This window comes from Lactuca virosa, chromosome 6 (assembly GCF_052849685.1).
Source record: "Lactuca virosa cultivar CGN04683 chromosome 6, Lactuca_virosa_CGN04683_v6, whole genome shotgun sequence".
NCBI classification, from domain to species: Eukaryota; Viridiplantae; Streptophyta; class Magnoliopsida; order Asterales; family Asteraceae; genus Lactuca; species Lactuca virosa.
Window position 1 is genome coordinate 200,381,430 of NC_136431.1, and position 22,173 is coordinate 200,403,602.

General features: G+C 34.6%; 1 long non-coding RNA gene across 1 annotated transcript; it reads right to left on the bottom strand.

Annotated features, from left to right (window-relative positions):
• Window positions 1–16,621: 16,621 nt before the first annotated feature.
• On the bottom strand, window positions 16,622–17,888 carry LOC145120514 (uncharacterized). The gene is made up of 3 exons (XR_013714224.1): window positions 17,617–17,888; window positions 17,319–17,511; window positions 16,622–17,229 (listed from the first exon to the last, which is right to left on the bottom strand). It is a non-coding gene; the product is annotated as an uncharacterized LOC145120514 (long non-coding RNA).
• Between the last annotated feature and the right edge of the window lie 4,285 nt (window positions 17,889–22,173).

Genomic DNA, 22,173 nt, shown 5'->3' on the forward strand with positions numbered 1-22,173 from the left:
GATTCCATTTTATTCAAGTATGTCATTACCATTGTTTCGGTAATAACTATGCAGATGATTGTTATTCCGACCCTAGTGGTCATATCAAATTGAGTCCGACTATGATGAGTTTGTTACGTGGTTCGGAGAACCAAGTTCAATGTAGCATCTGACTTAAGCCGGAAGATTGAAATCAAAGCGATTGATAGTATCGCGCTCGTTGTTAAAGAAGTTAGTAGCTAGAAATGCTACGTGCTAAAAATGTGATTATATCACATTAGAATATGAAGGAAGGTATATTCCATTCTGGAATTTGACTCTAAGAGACTTGAGTCTAAGCGTTGCATCATACGATGAGAGGTCATTAGAACATGATCCATCGGTCTGTTACAATAAATGAAGGAAAGTACTTATTCTAAGAAGAAAAAGGAGTCCTCAATAAGGATTTACTTTGTAACTCGAAGGTTACGATTGAAAGTCCAACATAGTACGAGGAGCAGGTGCAAGATTGAGCATCGCATGCGGTCAAGAAGTCCAAGAGTTAGATACTCATTCGAAGAAACATAGAAGTACGATTATTACCTAGGATGAAAATATTACGTATGAAATCATTATACCAGACCTATTTCGTTGATGATTCCGGGACGTAACCATCCTAAGGGGGAGATAATTGTAACGCCCGTAGATCCGGGCTAGTCAATTTAGAGACGATTAGCGTCAAAAATGACTTTATGATAGAAGAGTGTTTAGAATAAATAAGCTTAACCAAGTTGTAGTATATGTCACAAGGTTTCCGTACATATAAAGAACGCTGAAATCCGAGTTATAACGAAGAAGTTATGACCTGTCGAAGTTTCGCGACAGATTCGGCACGACGCTGTAGGACGTAAATAGTGAATTTACGATAGAGCAATTTTTAGCCTTAGCGATCTAAACGAAAGTTGTAGAATACGTTAAACCGAGAGCGTGCATAAAAGGAACGTCCAAATCTGACTTCGTATGGGGAAGTTATGATTTTTCTAAGTTTCAGCTTAGTAGTATGCAGCCCAAAACTCGATATTTAGATCGAGTGATTTTTAGCCGAAACAATCTAAAAGGGAATCGAAGATCTCGTTAATAGTAGTGCAACGGTAAAAAGACAGACGAAAACGGCCGTCAGATGAAAAAGTTATGAATTTATGACGGACTTTTCCTGTCCCGACCTACTAAAAATATAATATTAAAAATGAAGTCAAAATCAGCCGACGGAGTCTAAATGAAAGTTGTAGAGCATAATCTTACCTACGCGTGGATATAAAGAAAGTTGAAAATGGAGCTCGTATGCAAAAGATATGAATTTCTGAAGTTCGGGGCACGAACTTCAACCTGTGTCAGAACTCACGACGTGAACTCAGTGATTGACACCTTCAGAGCCTGACAGACTGATGCCGCGACTACGCACCAGATGACGACCAAGTTCACGACGTGAACAAGCCTGATTCACGACGTGAATAGCGAAATTCAGCCCTATAAATAGAAATCGAAGGCAGCCGGTTTTGGTTGCTAATTTCTCAACCTCTCTCCTACTTTTCTCATCATTAAGCCTACTTTTAGCCCCCCGAAGTCCCTATATCATCCCCGACACCCGAAGCAAGTCCCGAAGCCTAGAAGATCCCAAGAAAAAGAGTTTTCGAGCCGAAACTCTGCCCGCGTGAAGCCCGGTTTTTGAAGATATCTTGGTTTCATCAAAGAATATTGCTATAAGAGCCGTAGTGTTGTCCGATCATCGTTTTATCAGGTGAGTGTATAGTCACTTTCATCTTACAGATAGATATGAAGTATTTTATATAAAATACGTGCTATGTGTATATATGTTATTTGTTTATTTGAGATGGACGTTGAATAAATGTTTTATACAGATTTTAAACTGTATATATGTATTTTATATCTACAAATATGTCGGGTAAAACATGGGTAGATAAAGAATGAAGGATGAAAGATGGAATATATGTACGTTGGTAGCTATGGATTTAGTATTGTATAGATGTACGTTGGTAGCTATGGATTTAGTACTGTATAGATGTACGTTGGTAGCTATGGATTTAGTATTGTATAGATGTACGTTGGTAGCTATGGATTTAGTATCGTATAGATGAACCTTGGCAGCTATGGACTTAGTGCCTGTTGTATGAATCTCGGGCAGCGATGGACTTCGTGCATATTCCTTAGGATAATCCTTAGGAATGAATGAGTGAAGGATGATTGATTCTTAGGGTAATATCTTAAGAATTAAATGAAATAATGGGGATGGGTAATTGGGTTGATTGTTTGATGATTGAATATAATAATTATATTATTGTGGGTTGAAAATCCTATATGCTCACCAGGCCCCCAAGCCTGACCCACTCAGTTTTTCTTTGTATTACAGGTAGTTGCACCAGTGCATAAGTTGGATGACTTGTCAAGATATTTTGGATATAGACCAGTAGTTGTAAATAACTGTTGTAAGGTTTGTTTAGTACTGTTTATGCTTTTGGTCTGTATCGGAACATGACATCCCGAGATTTTGTTATTTAATGAAAATACGTTTCCTTAAGAAATGTTTTGATAAATTCTTATCATATTTTTTTTGGGAACAAATTCCGCAACTCTTTTAATCAAAGGATTACTCTGATTTTATAAAACAAAGCATAAAGAAATCGGTCTTTTCTGGCCGTGAAAATGGGGATGTCACAAAAACCCATGTAGATCACGAGTCTTTGGACTTACGTATGTTTGTGATAGGTATTCAAGTATAAAATTAGAAGTCAAAGCGGACTAATAGTAACTATGACAATGAATCAGAGAAGGTTTTGTTATCCTTTTCATTTATACTATAGTTGTTGATATTGTTTTGTAACACTGAAAGTTGTAAACTCTGATAATGATTTGAAAGTTTTTGTAAAACCCCATTTTTTATGAATGTATAATGGTGTTTTAAAAGTACATATTATATTCCTGATCCATATATAGTTGAGAATAAGGGATTTGCCAGGAATATTACGTTCATTGTTAGACCATACAACCCCAAAGAATGCATGTGACATCCACAAATCCTAAGATGCAACAACTTTCAGTGTTATAGTCAGCTCACCTATATCATCTCGGGTATATTGACGACGCCACACATTTGGACATTTTTCCCACCCTTAGTTCGTACAATCAAGGCTATCGATCATTCTTGGTAATCCATGCCTCTTCATGTGTAGAATACGATTGTTGAATATCATGTGCAATAACATTTCCCGAATATTGTTTGTGAAAAACCTCATAAACACATGCACAAAAATGATTTATACACTTAAATTGCAAACCTCTTATATTTTCAAATCCTCGTCTGATGTATCTTAGGCTATATCGTATCCTAAATACCTAAGTGTAGCCACACATTTCTGTATAGCACTAAAGCTCATACTACACCTAACATATGGTTTTTTGTTGAAAATATTCAAATCGCGCCTTTAAAACATTACTAATACGTAAAAATAATGTCATATTAAGACGGAAACGACGTTTGGATGCTGCATCATTATCGACAAAGTAATTATGTACCAAAAGTTTATGTTTCGGTTTGCTGATCTCGATTAACCGCTCTTGTATTACTAACATTTGTACGATCTTCATCAGCTATGTTTTGAACAACACTAAAGAATGTTACGATGAACTCCCCATCATCATCCGAACCACAATTTATAAAAAAATCCCATCTTTATGGTGTTAAAAAATATAAAAGATAGTGATCTTTATGTTTGAAAGTGGTATGATATATAGAGGTATGTTTTCAAAAAATTTGTCATTTGCACATTAAATGGAGGAGGTTGATTCTCATTGGGTATGTTCATTCGTTGTATACACCACATATCATAACGACCACGACTTCACATACTATCGGAATGGTGTTCATGATGGTCGTCGCCTAGAAAACCACTAGCCTTCGGAGAGAGTACTGCACAAGGCTTTACGCATATGGCATTACACAAATGAGAGTACTCCACAAGGCTTTACACAAATGGCATTACCCAAAGATGTAGGTCAATATGGACTGCCATTGGAGTTATATGGGCCTACAAAACAAGAATCTCTATTATGACCATTCTATTGAGAAAAACAGGCCCCTAAGTCCTGCCACCTTGGTTTATAACCCTATAATTTATTCAAGATATTTTATTCAAAACCCACTTGTCCTTCCTAATATTCGTCATTTTTCTTCTTCCTAGATAAAGCATCACCATTAAAATAGTCAACCTAAGAATACCATCCATATTTCTTTCCTTCTTTCCAACCACCGAAACTCCATGGAAAATTTTGGAAACCCCAAGCGACAAGTTCCCTAAGACCGATATGGTTGACTAGTTGTTTTCAATCTTAGTAAGACCAAGAAAGGCTTTAACCCTTATTGAAACATTCTCGGTTTAGGTATGTAAACATATTATATGTATTTTTTTATTTACTACAGAAAAAAAATAGAGAAAGACAGAAAGTTAAGAGTTGCAATATTTAATTTCTCCATTAAGTACTACTATTCATCTTATAAATCTGCTTTCATTTATTTATTAATTTCTTCTATTGTTACATGAGTCATAGTTTTCTGAAATACTTTTTAAAAATGATCCGTCCAAAAAAAACAGGTTATTTAGACAATACTTGTTGAAAACGAAAGAATCGTGGTCTAATTTTTTTAGAAAGAATATTGATTACAATGCTTATTGCAAATATTATAGACCAATAAATATATCTAAAAGATTCTAAGTTGAGCTGGTTCATCCATTCATGTAAATTGACATGGACTGTTTAAGCTGACGTGTAATATGGTCTACATTTTAGATATCAATCATATAAGATTGCAACTAGGGTAGAATATATGTGATCAACAAGACAACAACCACTTTATGGAATCTTGTTAGAAGCTTCTTTTATTGTCAGTTCTATATGGTTTACCTTTACGTTAAGTGTTAGTTTCTTGGTTTTTTTTTTTTGAACGATTGAATATTATTAAAAACGAAACTCTAGCAAAACGCTAGAAAAAAAAAATTACAAAGAAAAGGCGATGGCTGGATTTTTCAGTCAATCAACCTAAGAGTGACAAATTTCTGATTCTTACTTTTTAAACCAAGAAAACGAAAAATCCTTAATTGTTTCAACGATCATATGTCGTTTGTATTTATTTCTAGCAAAAACAACACTATTTATAAAACACCACAACTATAATGAGATTTTTTAGTTTGATTTTGATAAAGGTTTTTAATTCTAATAAACCGTTTGGATTTTTTTATTTAAAAAAATAGTTAGGGTTTTGATTTGTTGTTCGATTGAAATTTATCATGTGTATGTATGTTCTTTTGAGTTTTAAATTGTGTTTCTAAGAAAAATAAGAAATTAAGAAAATATAACTACACCGAATAATGCATCTGAAGTGAATAAGGTTTGTGTTATTCACTTTAGTTGTTCAAATAAAAGTAACCTTATTTGGTTTGAGTTCGGTGGATATTTCTTTAATCCGGTTAACAGAATAATAAAAAAAAACATTATATTTATATTTTTAATTTTATTTAATAGATTAATTATTTATGAACGAGTCCAACTTGACACCTACAACCAAAGGTATATTGGTAAAATTTAAAGCTAATAAATGAACAAATTTGATTAAAATGTAAAATAATAGTATTACTTAATAAAATATCAATGAGATAGTGACTAAATGAATAATTGTTATAACACAAAATAATAATATTTATAATAATAATAATAATAATAATAATAATAATAAACAAGGGATCAACAAAAAAACAATGTAACGTTTGTGGTTTGTGGTTTGTGACCGAAAGACATTTGGTCTAAAACATATGAAACCTTATTCGGTTTACTCGGTAAATCGAATCGAATATTTTAAAATCGGTTAAATTAAACTTTATTCTAGTTGGTTAATGATTATGGTTAACGTAAAATTAAAAAAATAGCAATAAACTAATACTTGTATTTGATTCAGAAGATTGAATAATATCTCTAATAGTAAACCCACTGTATATAGGAATGATAATAACACTTTCAATTTAAGAGATGATAGGTATGTTTGACAAAAATAACTAGATGTTAGATTTTTTTTTTTAAAGACTACTTAACATAGTTTTGGGATTATGTTTTTTGCTATAAATAAAAGTTCTAGCTTGTATGCTAAACAAAGTTTTTATTTAATCAAAGTTAAAAAAAAATAAAATAAATTGAAGCTCGTAAAAACTTCCAAAAGTTGTTTTCTATAAAAGAATATATGACATATAAAAGTATTGATAACATATTAATGAAAACATGATTGAAACTTAGTTAAATAGTAACCCTTTTTGAAAGATATTCTAATATGATTATTTTGCAAACTTATTTTAAATTGAGGTTAATCTATCAATATTTTTTTTGGATTTGAGGCTAGCACTCATGATGAATTTGATTCTTTTGAAGATGTGTTGAAGGCTGGTTTCAATCATGATGAATCATGTTTCAATCATGTTAGCATTCGTCTACTAAGTAAAATCATTTATCTTAGAATATCTAGATAACCATTTACTATATAACTAATAAAATTCCATTTGTTTTATTGATAACTAATGAATTTCACCACTTATTTTTATAGGAGTTTCCACCAACAAGAAATCTAGATTACAAAGTCTATGGTAACCCAAACACATACATAAAACATTACCACGATGAGACAAAGCTCGATGGATTAGAGATAGAAATTATTTTGATAATTAAGTAAATTGTTTATAATTAATTAAAGGAGTTGAATATTAATTAAACATTTTAGATTAACTGGGATATTCTAGAACTCTCCATGAAAGAAATATGGAACGAAATCCATAAGGATATTCTAGATTATGGTAGGTTTTGAATAAGGAAATGATAAATCCTAAAAGTTTGAATCTCGTGAGGAATTATTTACTGCCTATAAATAAAGAGTTTGAGATTAAACCCTATAAGACCTTTTAGTGCCTCTAATTTTCGTTCTCGTCTCTCTCTCTCTCTCTCTCTCTCTCTCTCTCTCTCTCTGTCTCTCTCTCTCTCTCTCTTCTCCATATACGAAAATCATAATCCCTCTCTAGGGTTATGGGATTTTTCGAATAAACCCTAATTAGGGTTTTCCTTGTTTTGCTTTTGGACTCTAGGTCTGACTAAATTAGAGGAGTTTTATTTTGGGCTCTTCATCTATTGCAAGGTTGTCATTCACATGTTCTCTTATAACATTCAAACATTGGAAGATATGCTTCGTGCCTATGTGATGGACTTTGGCAAAGCATGGGACGCTCATCTACCACTGATTGAGTTCTCTTATAACAGTAACTACCACGCCGGCATCAAAGTCACTCTGTTTGAGGCACTATACGAACGTAAGTGCAGATCACCATTATGTTGGGCTGAAGTTGGAGACTCCCAACTGGCTAAGGGGTCAAACGACCAATAGCACCCTCACCGGCCCTGAGATCATATAGGAGATGACATAGAAGATCGTTCAGATCCGTGAGCGACTAAAGGCATCTCGAGATCGACAAAAGAGTTATGCGGATAAACGACGCAAACCCTTTGTAACACCCATTTTCCAAGACAAAACATAAAATCTGAAGATGTGTTTTAAGTATTATTTTATTCTGATATATGTATATATTTAAATAAAGAGTTTAGTGAAAAAGTATGTAATTGGCAATATAATTTGTTTTGGAGGTCTAAAGAGTGCTTTTGGGATTCGTTGTGGAAAGAATATTTGAATATATGGCTAAAGGATAATCAGTTGGGCTCGTTTTGTAGTTTGTGAACTTATATTGAAAATATTTCGTAGAGGAGGGACTATTTGGGTAAATTTTGATGTAATTTGAAAGAAAAAGAGAAGGAAGGGTTGAATATGTCATAATCGAGATTTTGGGGTTAAAAAGGTAATTTCTGGATTTAAATTGAAAAAGATCTTGAAGGGAGGGGCAGAATGGTAATATTGGATTAAATTTGAAAAGATTTTATGGAGGCATGGGCTAAATGGTAAGTTTTGGGTTTAAATTGAAAAGATCTGGTGGGGAGGGACCGATCTTGGTAAAATGGACATAAGTTTGAAGGAACACGGGTTAAACCCGTCACCCTCATGTAACCACCATATATATACATAACCCTACATAACGCTAACCCTAAGAGCTCTTTCAGCCGCCACCCTCACTCAACCAACTCCAGTGCCGCCACCTTATACCCCCATCCTTCCTCCGCCACCTCATAGCCACCATAGAGGTCAGAAACCATCAGATCCAACCCCTTCTACGTCACGAAGAGAGCGAGATAGCCGGAGAAAAGAATACCACCTTCTTCGTGGTGGCTAGTTGTCGTGTTTCTACTGCTGCTCCTTGTCGACGACGATAAGGACTGCAGACAGACATCCCTTCATCTGTTGTTGCTGCTATAACTTGTGTCGCCGCCTTATCTTCTGTCACAACTAGCATTTTTAGCTAGGAAACTTTGCTCTCATGTAAACAACGACTATTGTAAGACTTGTGCTAAAACGTTAAGGTTTACATTATGGTTCCTAATGAACCATGTAATGTTATAATGCAAATCAGATATGTATCTCAAATCTCTCCCAAATCTCTCTATGTATCTCAAATCTATCCCAAATCTCTCTATGTATCTCAAATCTCTCCCAAATCTCTCTATGTATCTCAAATCTCTCCCAAATCTCTCTATGTATCTTAAATCTCTCTCAAATCTCCCTATGTAGTTTCCTTAGTCGAAACCAACTCAACACGAAAGGAGAAAACTTGAAAGAGCAAGCCCAGTTCGAAACCCCTTAAGTGACTCCGGAACTCTCTCATTTCAGAACTTCCTCCTACTTCGGAACCTCCTATTGACTCCGGAATGTGTAGAGAGACTTCAGACCTTCTATGAGAACCGGACAGCTTCGCACTTCGGACCGGAAGCCTTCGCTTCCCCGAAAAGAAACGACTCCGGATGAGCTGACTTCACAACCGTGGGTTCGGAAACTGCCGTGCGACTCCAGAATCTACAAAAGGGACTTCGGAACAATGGCTTGACTCCGAAAGTGAAGGAATTGCTCCGGAACCTCTTGAATCCACTCCGTAACTTGAGATGAACTTCGGAACTCACCAAGTGACTTCGGAACTCACCATTTGACTGCGGATTTTGGACCATTTCGGACCATTTCGTCATTTTAAGGTATTTTGACATCGGGAATCCCACCAAACTCGTACTTTTCATAACTTAGACCCCTTAAACCCCCATTTTAAGCCAGATTTGATCATTTAAAATAATATTTAAGATTTCTAAAGATATTATTTTAAATCATAAGATGTGAATAAGATAAGGATAAGAGTGTTGACTTTGTGGATTAGACATTTTTCCCCACTTCCCCATGTATTTTAATATTCAACATGTATCCATGAAATTAACCAACGAATTCCCAAGTAAATATCACATCAAAACTTCCCACTCCCTATATTTGGATGATTCCCTTCCAAAAAGCTCCACCACCTCTTGTTATTTTACCTCCTGTCCACTCCCATTTTCTCTCAAGAGTAACTCCAAGCTTTAAAAGGAGTTAAAACCTTCTAGCTTGCTCTAATCTCTGGTGAGTATTTCGTAAATCCCTAGTGATTTAATACATTTTTCATGTCATGTCATCACATTTACACACAATAAAATGTGTTAAACCCTTAGGATAAAATCACCTTCAAGGAAGTTCATCCTCTCATCCAAGAGATTAGGCTGTAGATCTTCACCCTCATCACTCCAACCAACTCATCAAACAACTCAAGGTGAGCTTCATACCCCTATCTTTTGAGTTTTCATTGTTTTTGGGGGAGGATACAAGTCAAGGGTCTTGTGAAATCATTGTATATTGCTTGTCTATAATTGCATGTTGTGATATATGTGTTTAAAATCATGAAACTCCTTATAAAAGTCCAAAATTCGAGATTTTGGTTAAGTCCCAATAACTTAAACTATATTTCACTAACTATTGTTGATTTGAAGTAAAAACTAGTATTTATATGAATTATCATTCATAAAATCTTATGCCAAAAGTCACAAGGATTGCTCAAGGAAATCGTTTAAACAAAAGGTTGGAACTAATATTTTGAAGATATTAAATTATGAAAATATTGATATATTGGGCTATTTTCGGCCATATAAATATATATAAATCATTTTTGGAACATGGAATAAATTGAGGAATCATTGAACATCTAAATTTCTAAAGGACCAAAAATGGAATTTTTGGATAAACAAGGGCCTTTTTGAATATTTCATAAATATAAGTCTAAAATGAACATTTTAGAAGGAATGGGCCATTTTCAACAATTCACCTAGTTTTGAACTACTTATGACACCTTTTGACTAATATTGGGTCATTTTTGATAATTATGATTCAAAGTCGATTAATTTCAATAAACGAAAATGATAGATCTAGTCAACGAGTACAACTATTATTTTTATTTAATAAATAATGGATTTCAACGATTTGCTCAAAAATCTGTTAGTATTCTAGTCAGACGAATCTTCACAGTACCTATATATATATATATATATATATATATATATATATATATATATATATATATATATATATATATATATATATATATATATATATATATATATAATAGTGTACGCTTATAGTCCTGTAAGAGTTATAACCAGAGTCTCATGGAGGGGGAGCGGGAATTTGTGTATAGATCTATACGGGGTTGACACCCCGAACCTTCGTTGTTCGCTACAGCTAGACCGGCCAGTCTAGGGTGACAAATGTCTTAATCGAATCTGGCGCCTGAAGAACGCCTGGACAGGCACTCCATCATATTAGTATGGTTATAACGGCTCACTTAGAATATAACAATATAATTTTAGAAATTTACTCAAGTTACACCTCTCGATTGTAAACAACTATTGTTTTGGATAATATAAACGAAGCTTTCACCACACCAGTCTTAGGGTTTTAAGACCACCATTTTATATATCAGAAAATATAGGATTTTCTAGAGTAAACTATGATTTCGAAAACGATAAACAAAAACACTCACTCAACTATACCTAGTAAGAAAACGAAGCTTTCACCACACCAGTCTTAGGGTTTTAAGACCACCATTTTATATATCAGAAATTATAGGATTTTCTGGAGTAAACGATTTGATATGATTTCGAAAACAATAAAATAAAACACTCACTTAACTATACCTAGTAAGAAAACGAAGCTTACAACTATATTCTTTAAGAAAACATGGGATTTTCTGGATACTACTTATTGTTACGACTCAAAGGAACTATTCTCAAATACAGCTTGCCTTTATAAATTTTAGGACTTTCAAAAAATCACTCTTTTTAAAGACGAATAAAAAGTAATGACATGCATGCATATATCCATGATTTTCCGAACAAGACTCCAAACGATTTCATAGAAAATATCGGATTTTTCTGAAAGTACAACAAGAACAATTCTAAACAAGTGTAAAACTATTTTTATACAAAATTGCTTATGAACTCACCAACTTTTTAGTTGACGCTTTTCAAAATGACTTGTATTCTCAGGGATCTAGTAAGCAGGTAATCACCACGATCGAGGACTGGCGTTGCTGCATTATGCTATATCTACTTGTGTTGTTTCATGTTTAACTTTTGAACAGAACAAGTATTGTAAACAATGTAAGTTTAATATTAATGTATGATGTTTGGATTTGCTATGTTTCATTTATATTCAATTGTTATGATACTGCACAATGAAGTCATCCTCCTCCGGACGTTTCTGTCGTCTGGTCCGGGGGTGTGACATCTTCTTCTACTTCCAGCTCCTGTCGCCGGACGTCGTGCGTAGCCGTGGAAAAGCCACAGATACTGACATTATGATCGTGGGAAGACCGGTCGAGTTTGCTGATGTTGGGTCTCGTCATTGCTGTCGCCGCCATGCGGCTGTTCCACCGTGAGCTGTTGCCAAACGCCATGACCGCCGATGTTGCCGCTACTGCCCGCTGATGTTGCCGCTACTGCCCGCCGATGTTGCCGCTACTGCCCGCCATTTCATGCCATCACCGCCGCCGTACGCCACCAGGTGGGAGGCTGGATGCTTTGCGAACAGAAGTGTGTGTGTGTGTGTGTTTCTGTTGTTAGTGTGTGTTGTGTGTGGTGTTGCTTGGCCGGACTTCACGAGAAAAGCCACCACCACCACCACCGTGAGGTGGTGGCTGCCACCTTGTACCATCGTCGGCCACCACAAGGGTGGTTGTATGTGTGTATCTTATTGTGTGTGTGTGTTTATTTTGGGATATTTTGTTCTATAATTGTAATTAGTGACTAGAATAATCAATGAAATTCATAACCACCACCGTAGGATGGTGGCTGCCGCCACCAGCCGCCGTGTTGGGTGACGGTGTGCTTTGCATGTGCTTAGACTGCTTTTGGGATGCTTGGACATGATGGGACTAGAACCATAACCGCCACCGTGAGGTGGTGGCTGCCGCCGAGTGTCGCCGTCGACCACCACCGCCCGAGGTGGCAGTGAGTGGTGCTCGACCTAATGAAACCCTAATTGACCAAAGGAACCCCCAGTTGACCTAATGAAACATTATTTTACCTAAAAATCTTTATGATTGGGTTGGAAACCCTAATTAGGGTTTAGAAAACCCTAATTGTGGATTTGTTGGTTTGGAATTATCGGGACCCGCGTTTTGGGCCATTGGAATTGAATTATGAATTACACCCGATCACCGTAGATTTATCTAGTAGACTAATGGACTTAATGGATTAAGTCCTTAATGGGTTAAGTAAGAAACACTTAACCCTAATCGTCATTTTATGTGAAAACCCTAATTTTGCTTGGGCCTTTCTATTGGGCTTTGGTGATTGGGCTATTGATGGGTCATCCAAGAACAATCATATGGACTAGAATATTTGTATGGGCTTTAGGGTAAGGCCCATGTGAGGGGTTTGGGCCCAATTTGGAAAATTAGGCCATAGATGGGCCATAACTGGGCCTTGATGATTACGAGATGTTGGACCATTGGAATGCCAAATGTTTGGACTAGAATAAATGGTTGGGCTTTAGGGTAAGACCATGTAAAGGTTTGGGCCCAATTTGGAAAATTTGTCCATGTGTTGGGCTTTGATTCGTAGTTTGACTTTTGGGCCTTTGGATTGGGCCTTGAGCTTGAATCAAGCTAAGATGGGGGTAAAGTAGTCTTTTACCCCAAGCATGGACTTATGGTTATGTGTTGGAACCCAGTTATTAATTGGGTGTTATTTTGATGTTGACAGGCAGCTAAAGTTTTATCCGCGGGACTTCAGCAGTGCGAGGTGAGTTACCTTCCAGTAGGAGTGGGTCGAAGGCACCAATGTCGGCCCAATACTATTGATTATAGTTGAGATGATTGTCTTTGTTATAATTATCTGGTATGCCACTATTTGTTATGCTTTATGTGCTAGTATGTTATGTTATTATGTGGTAGTGGTAGGGGTGAAATAGTCCCCAGTTACCGGTTGAAAGATACCGAAGGGGAGGCCAACACCCAGATATGCTAGGCAGTTACCGGTTGAAAGATACCGAATGGGAGGCCAGCACCCAGATATGCTAGGCAGTTACCGGTTGAAAGATACCGAATGGGAGGCCAACACCCAAATATGTTGGGCATTATGTGTTTATATGTATGTGGTATGATGGGGGAACTCACTAAGCTTCGTGCTTATGGTTTTCAGTTTTGGTTTCAGGTACTACGTTTTCAAAGGAAAGGAGTCGGCTCGATCGTAGCGCATCACACTATGTTTTCCACACATGAGATCTTTGGGATTACACTATGATATTGTTTTATGATAAAATGTTTTGATTATTGACACTTTGGTTTCAATGGGATTTTTTTATGAATGTTTTTATATTGTTGGTTTTATAATAACTTAACTAGAAAAGATTCCCTCGCGTTGCAAGGGTTGGAGGGTATTCGTTTTTAAAGTATGTTGTTGATGCTAATTAGTGTAACTATGTATCTGATAGTTTCGTTTTTATTACCTCTTTTCATAGTTTATTTTTAGTTAAAACCATCTCATTTTAGTTAATCTTCATGCATATTTTCTCTTTTTATTATTTTTCTCCTTTAACGGGTGCTTTCCAGTCTTTTGAGCTTATTTGCAGGATTTACCGAAGACTATTTGTTATTAGAGGTATGGAAGGAGTGCGGGACTATTGGAGGCTTGCAATTTGTTCATGGACTTGAAGTGGTGCAATTGGGCTTGGTGTCAATATAAACAAGAAGTGCGTCAGACTTAAATTTCGGGCGGGACGACGAGAATTCGAGCTATAGAAGATTAAAAGAGCATTGGAGCATCTTGGAAGAGTTTGGAAGGCATAATTGGGCTATCAAGAACTTGCACAAATGGGCTGGACCATGGATGAGAAGAGTAATCTAGAAGTGCCAATTAAATGGCCCAAAAAGCCCATTCAACAGAATCCACACGGTCCGCGTGGATTTACAAATGGTCCGCGTGGATCGCACTGTGAAGGACCCGGATTTTAGCATTTTGCCTTTATTTGGGGAAAGTTGGTGAGTTACTTTTAAGCATCTTTTTCATCCGGATTTGAGGACCTTTTGACTGAGTTTTGGAGGAAGAAAAGGGGGGGGGGATTTTTTGGAGAAACACACACATTTTACTCTCTTAGAAGATTTGAAGATTTGTGGATTTCTTTCATCTTTCATCTTGAACAATGTTTGGTATCTCTAATCTCTCTTGTTTTTGTTTAATCTTAGCCATGCTAGGCTAGATTTATCATTGGTTGACTTGGATGTAATTGTTTGAATGTTTTGGTTATTTTGAAGAACTCCATGAACTTGTGTTGAATATCTATGATTATATTTTCTATGAAAACTTCCTTCATGTTTATATATCTCTAGTCATGAATATTGATATGTGGATGTTATTTTTGTTGGTTAAATTCTTGGCTAAGTAATGGGTCTTCAGTTGAACAAGCAACAATTAGTTTAAATGTTTGTTTTCATTTCATTTAGACTAAGAAAATATTTTCTCCATAGTGGTAATGAAAGCAATAGATTACTCTTTGGATTTGGTGACTCTTAAAACCTAATGCTAATTGATTTTCACAAAATTACATGCTTTATTAGTTTTGTGACTTTGATTTAGGAAATGTGCTATGAGCTTCTCTAGTCATTTTAATACAAAAGAAGAGTTGAGGCAAGTTATGCTTATAAATTGCTATAGCCAAATTAGATTATAAACACAAGTATTGCACCTTGGTATTCTCATGATTATTTAACCAAATATTCAAGTAATGAAAGTCCAAAGTCAACCATCTTTCTCTTATTGATTTTACATCAAAATTTTCTTTTGTTGAATTGTGTTTTTAAATGTTAGTGTAATTCTAGTTTTATTTTAAACATCTTAAAATATCAAAATCCCCCACTATGTTTTCCACACATGAGATCTTTGGGATTACACTATGATATTGTTTTATGATAACATGTTTTGATTATTGACACTTTGGTTTCGACATGGGATGTTTTTATGGATGTTTTTATACTGTTGGTTTTATAATAACTTAACTAGAAAAGATTCCCTCGCGTTGCGAGGGTTGGAGGGTATTCGTTTTTAAAGTATGTTGTTGATGCTAATTAGTGTAACTATGTATCACAATATGTTGGGAGTACATTTTATTTATTTATGTACAAATGAGGATTTCATTACATACATGAAAACATCAACATGCTTGCCAAAACCAACAGAAAACATCATCTCGGAAAGCTTCATCAGCTATGGCACTTGGCCATTCCTACAAAACAAAATACATCAGTCTTGACCAAATTAACCAAATTATTACTGGTTAGTTTCCAGTCATTGATTCAAACTCACCATACAAATGGTGGCCTTCTCATGCAGTATATTAGTAAGTACACTACTATATTTGGGCTGCAAATCACAAACAAACAAAAAAAATCTCAAATACACATAAGAAACTAAGAGATCAAATTTCAAAAAAGGAATTAATATTGTTACTCTTTTATCGAAAAAATATTTAAAAAAATCAATTTTAGTGAAGGACTAAACTTATATGAACAGAACTTACACACACCTACGTCAACATTAGTGTTAGAGTTCAAATTTCAAAAGAAAAAAAAATTGTCCATGTTACTCATTTATCGAAGAAAAAAGTTAAAAAAAAATATTATAACCTTTTTATTTTGGATCAAAATACCCTTTTGTTTCAGACATTCCAGAACCGCTTGAATCTTGTTCGCATTTTCATTGTGTTTAACTTCATTTTTTTATGACTTTCTGGTTTTTGGTGACCTCTGTCTTTTGGTATTGTGTATTATGTTTTTTTATTATCTGTGTGTATGTATTGTAATGCTTTTTCTGCTTATCATTAATTACTGTTTGCAGGTTTTGTAACTTCCTTGGTTTCTACTTGAATTGTCGACTGGTTCTGGTAGTGTTCTCTGCTTACTTTTTTTTTTCTGTTATTATCGATTGCTTCAACATAATTTAACAAATTCTTTTTAATAAAGTTTTTGAACGGAATGGATATAATAGTAAAACAATATCCATGTTTCTCATATGACTTTCAAAGAATATGAAAGACAGATGAGCAAAGATGGATAATGAAAATTTTATTTTACAAACCTACAGATTTAGAATTCTTAAATAAAAGATATGTACAAACTATAGATTATACGTTCTAAGAAGGTAACATCGGTATTTCTTCTTATCTTCATCTAAAGTGAACATATTGACCATGCCCACATCAACAACAACACCAGAAGATGGAATTAGGCATCTCAAAGTTAAACAATCAGGACTATAACTGATAGATTTGCTAATGTAAGCTACCACAATCAATAAAACCGTTAAAAAAACATAAGTTTGTAATTCAATATACCAATTATAAACTTATAAGTTATAAATGTATAATGAAACAAAAACACAGAGCATTATTAATACAAACCTGGCGAACATGTGTTACAGAAAGGATGACCACAAGCAGCAGTGCTAACATTATCAAGTGTATATGATTCAAAGCAAATCCCAAAAGGTAGCTTCAAATGATACAAATATAAGGATTAAAAACTTCACTGAAAGTCTGAAACATTAAGTTTTTCCTCTCCATCTTTTGATGGCTTGGTATTGGTATTATCCAACATGCCAACAACTTTACGAACTGCATCTTCATTGGCAAACCATGCTTTATGAACATTTCTTACATTCCTGTAGTGTTAGATAGCAACTGATTAAATAGAAAAAAATTGAAAATTTTGATACAGAACAATTTGTTATTCATAATAATTAAACCCTACCTAGTACTACTCATCGGAATGATGCAGTCAACTCCTTCCGTCACCGTCTTCTTTCTTGCCTCCTGCATCGTCTTCCTTTTCTCTAGAACGTCTTCTAAATCTGACAAATCGGTTCTCGGTTCCATTTTTTGAAATATCAAATTTGGGTTTGTTCTTCGGTCCATTCCAACCAAATACCCTCAATCTCCTTTTCCTACGTTCAATTCGATTCCATCCCGTCATCGGTTATGATTTTATGAACAGACACACACTCACTAAATGAGTTTAAATCAACAGATAGTTCAAATCTGCTACATACCTGGAACAATAATCCCTAAATCGATGCTAGCGAATCTATTGGAAGTCAAATCCAGGAAGTAGATGAAGCGGAGCCCCTGAAATTTTGAAAGCTTCCTCGCCTTCACCCTATGAGTTCAGGGTGCTTTCCTGTCTCGCCTTCACTCTAATCCCCGGAGAGGGAATAGCGGTGGTTCAAGAAGATGAGAGTCGGTAGGGTAAGGACCAATATTTTAATCGATGAACAAAGAGATTAAAGTAACCCTGAGTCGGTGATGGAAAATAATGGCGGTGGAAGAATATTAAGCAAGGGAAAGGGGAAAAATATGACTACCAAAACTTATGTGGTCAAAATCTAAACGACAGAAAGTTTTGTGGCCAAATTAGAAAATCCAAGAAAGTACAGTTCTTAGGTGTCCTCTCGATTTATTATATATATATATATATATATATATATATATATATATATATATATATATATAATTATAAATGAAATTATTGGTCTTAAATTTTGGGATGTTACACCCTTGGAATCTCAGGTTAGTGATCGCGTATTGTTGAAGGTCTCGCCTTAGAAGGGAATGATATGTTTCGGAAAACGTGGGAAACTAAAACCAAGGTACATGGGGCCATTCGAGATCCTTGCCAGGATCGGCCCGATAACTTACAAACTTCGACTACCACAAGAACTCAGCAACATGCATCCCATTTTTCATGAGTCCAACTTAAAGAAGTGCTCACCTGATGAGACCCTCGTCATTCCACTTGACGAGATCGAAGTAAACGTGAGCCTCCACTCCTTCGAGGAACCAGTGGAAATCATGGACAAGGAAGTCAAGAGAACAAAGCAAATCCGCATACCAATAGTAAAGATCCGTTGGAACGCCAAGCGAGGACCTGAATTTACTTGGGAACGTAAAGACCAGATGAAACAAAAATACCCACATATTTTCCCCAACCCTTGAGGACCCACTCGATATGCCAATTCCGAGACGAAATTCCTTCTAACGGGGGGATGATGTGACAACCGTCAATTTTGGTCAAACAAAGTCAATAAAAGTCAACCAAGTCAACTCGAATCGTATTAGAATTTTAGGAGGAATGTGATATCCTCTAAATGTTTCTAATGTGCTATTGAAAAATTATAATACAAAGTACCTCTCTGGTTGCCAATTATCGAAATAAAGTTAGTAACGTAACAACTCGATAATTCAATTATATATTATTTGGGTATAAATAATCTTCATAACACAATGTAGTGGAGTTTATAAACCTAATACTACATGGAAAATTCATAACAACGGCTACATATACAAATTTTTGGTGAATTCGTCACTAAATGCGACAAAGTTTATACCCGGCTAAACACCCAAATTTTTTTAACGAAACGAACTTAGAAATTCAACCTAACTTTCATGTAAAATATTATTATTTTTAATAATAATGATTTTTATAATAATTGAATTTTTATAATTCAAATTAAATATTTTATACATCCTTTATACCATATTTATTTTATAAAAACACCATCATTTTTATAAAAATACCAAAAGTTTATAAAGGTTTGACTTTTTTTTTATAAAAAGTCACTAGTTAATTAGGTTGTAGCTTCATCTTAAATGGACAACTACTTAAACCGTAGAGTAGTTTATCTTTAGTCCCATCCATGTCCCCCAGACCACCCCCCATAACCCACCCTACCCATCCCCCCCACCCTCCTTCCATCTCTCTCTCTCTCTCTCTCTCTTATACTTACGGCCGAAATGACCTTCCTTCACCACCATTCTCTTCATTTTTCAACTTCTTCTTCAAGAAAGAGCTCTCATCTTACATAGCTAAAATCTTCCAAGTGATTCTTGAGTTTTTGGTAAGTACTTCCTTCATAATCTAGTGATTCTACACACTTATATAATAGTTTCAATCCATTTACACACATTATCTTGTGTTACTGTTCATAGGATCTACAAATCTTCAAAGTGTTCTTCAAGTGTTCTTAACTTGAAACTTTCCATCTACAACCTTTCATTCATCAAGAAAACACACATAACATGAGTTTATACCCATTTATTTTTGAGTTTTCCAAGTTTTAGGGGGGGGGGGGGGGGGAATACAAGTAAACTCGTATAATAACTCAAGTTGTTATGCAAGATTCTTCTTCAAGTTGTGTAAAAGTATTATTTATATGAAATAATGTTATTACCTAGTATTATGAACATTTATGTGTGGTATGTTGTTTAAAATACAAATCTATGAAAAATGATTATAAACATTATATATGTTCTTGAGAAAAAGTCACAAAAACAAAACTATAAAAACTATGGTTTTTATGAACATAATATGACTTTTCTAGCAAAAACGGCTTTAACCAAGTTATTACATTATTTTTGTGGGATACAAATCAAAATATATTATTTTGAACATGTGTTATGAAACTAGTTAAAAATACCAAGGATTTGGTTTTACAAATAGAAAACCTTAAAAACCCACCATTTTTATGTAAAATAAGGGTTTTTCTAACGAAAATGGACATGACTAGGTTACCATACCATTTTTGTGAAATTTGATTTAAAATATCTTATTTTAAACATATAAGGTTAGTTCGACTTAATATCCACAAAAAGATAAAAATAAATTTTACAAGGTTTATGACTAAATTTTTACCGGTTAGTGACGTTAAAAATACCAAAAACTAGAAAATTTGGTTGTATCATACTAAATATTCTTATACTTGTGTTAGATGTAAAATTATATGATATAATATTTTAAAACATCTAAACATGCTAACTTTTATATATATATATATATATATATATATATATATATATATATATATATATATATATGAACAAAACAAAACATTTATGATAAACTATAATGGGTGTAGTTTATGGGTCATTAACACTATTTTACGATTGCGAACAAATAATTATTTCAAAGTATAATTATTTTACACTATGCAATTTCTATGGAAATGTAATATTTGTACTTACAAAAGGGTTTTCATTACACTATATCTAAACCTGTTGATACAATTTTATGAGACATAGTCTTCACCATACCTACCAGAGTACCTACAAAAGTCATGTATTATAACCAGAATCTCGGTAAGAGAGCGTGACAGTTGTGTATAGATCTATACGGGACTGACAATCTCGCACCTAAGTTGTTAGCTACAGCTAGACCGACATGTTTGGGGGTGACAATTGTCTAACATTTCCGACGACTGAAGAACGTCGCAGCAGGCCAACTACAGTTTTAGCATGATTATAAGAACTCACATGGGGTATTAACAATACATTTGGTTTATGGGGCTAAGATACATTCATATGGTTTTATATAAGAATAAAACTACATAATACTACTCTCGAGTACTGCAATTACTTATACATTTTTGGTCTTAGGGTACATAATACTACTCTCGAGTACTGCAATTACTTATATATTTTTGGTCTTAGGGTTTTTAAGACTACAACTCATTTTAAGAAAATATTGGATTTTCTGGAACATACACTATCATTCTACAAGGAAAAGTTACAGATTTTTCACATACAAAACTCTTATTGGGGAATCAACAATACATTTGGTTTACGGGGCAACATTCACTCAAACAGTTTTATATAATAAAACTACATAATACTATCTTTAAGTACAAAAGTACTTATACATTTTTGGTCTTAGGGTTTTTTAGACTACAACTCATTTTAAGAAAATATTGGATTTTCTGGAACATACACTATCATTCTATAAGGAAAAGTTACAGATTTTTCACATACAAAACTCTTATGAACTCACCAACTTAATTGTTGACACTTTTTCAAACTACTTGTATTCTCAGGGAATCGATAAGCAATGTAATTACAAAATTGTGAGGATGGACGTTACAACATCACACTATTCATTTTTGTCGTAATGTAATTGGAATTGAAACAAACAACATTCAGACACAATGTAATTTTCCCAATTATAATTACGATGGTTGTGTTGCTTTGATCACTATTATTCATTATGTTAAGATACTGTTCATGAAGTCATCCACCCTCAGACGTTTCCGCCATTCTGGTTTGGGGGTGTGATAAGCCTTTATGTCCAAAACTTAGATCCAAGCTCAAAATAACGTCTTAAGCCATAAAATTGCAAACTTTATGCTTTTGCATGCATGGATGGGGCTCAAACCATGAATTAAGTCCATTAACTCACTTGGATGGTTACTAACGCTTGCATGGTTGAGTCTTAACCACCAAGATCCGAATTTTATGACTCAAAACACTCCAAATAGTCCAAAAGGACAGCTCAAATGGCCTGGAGTTGCTCATACTCCAAGAAACCAAGCTATGGGACCAAAAGATGCCATATTCCACCCTAAACCTAGATTTAAGCTTGTAATGATCAAGGTTCAAACTTTATACTTTCAATAGGATAGAAATGGTGCACAAACTCTGGATCTACAAGCTCCTTCTTCTCCTTTGCTTCTTCCAAGACCTCCTTCTCTTCAAAACCACTGAAGAACACCAAAACACTCAAGGTAAGCTCAAAGATGCACTTAGGAAGGTAGGGTTCAAGATTGACACTAAAAGGGCAG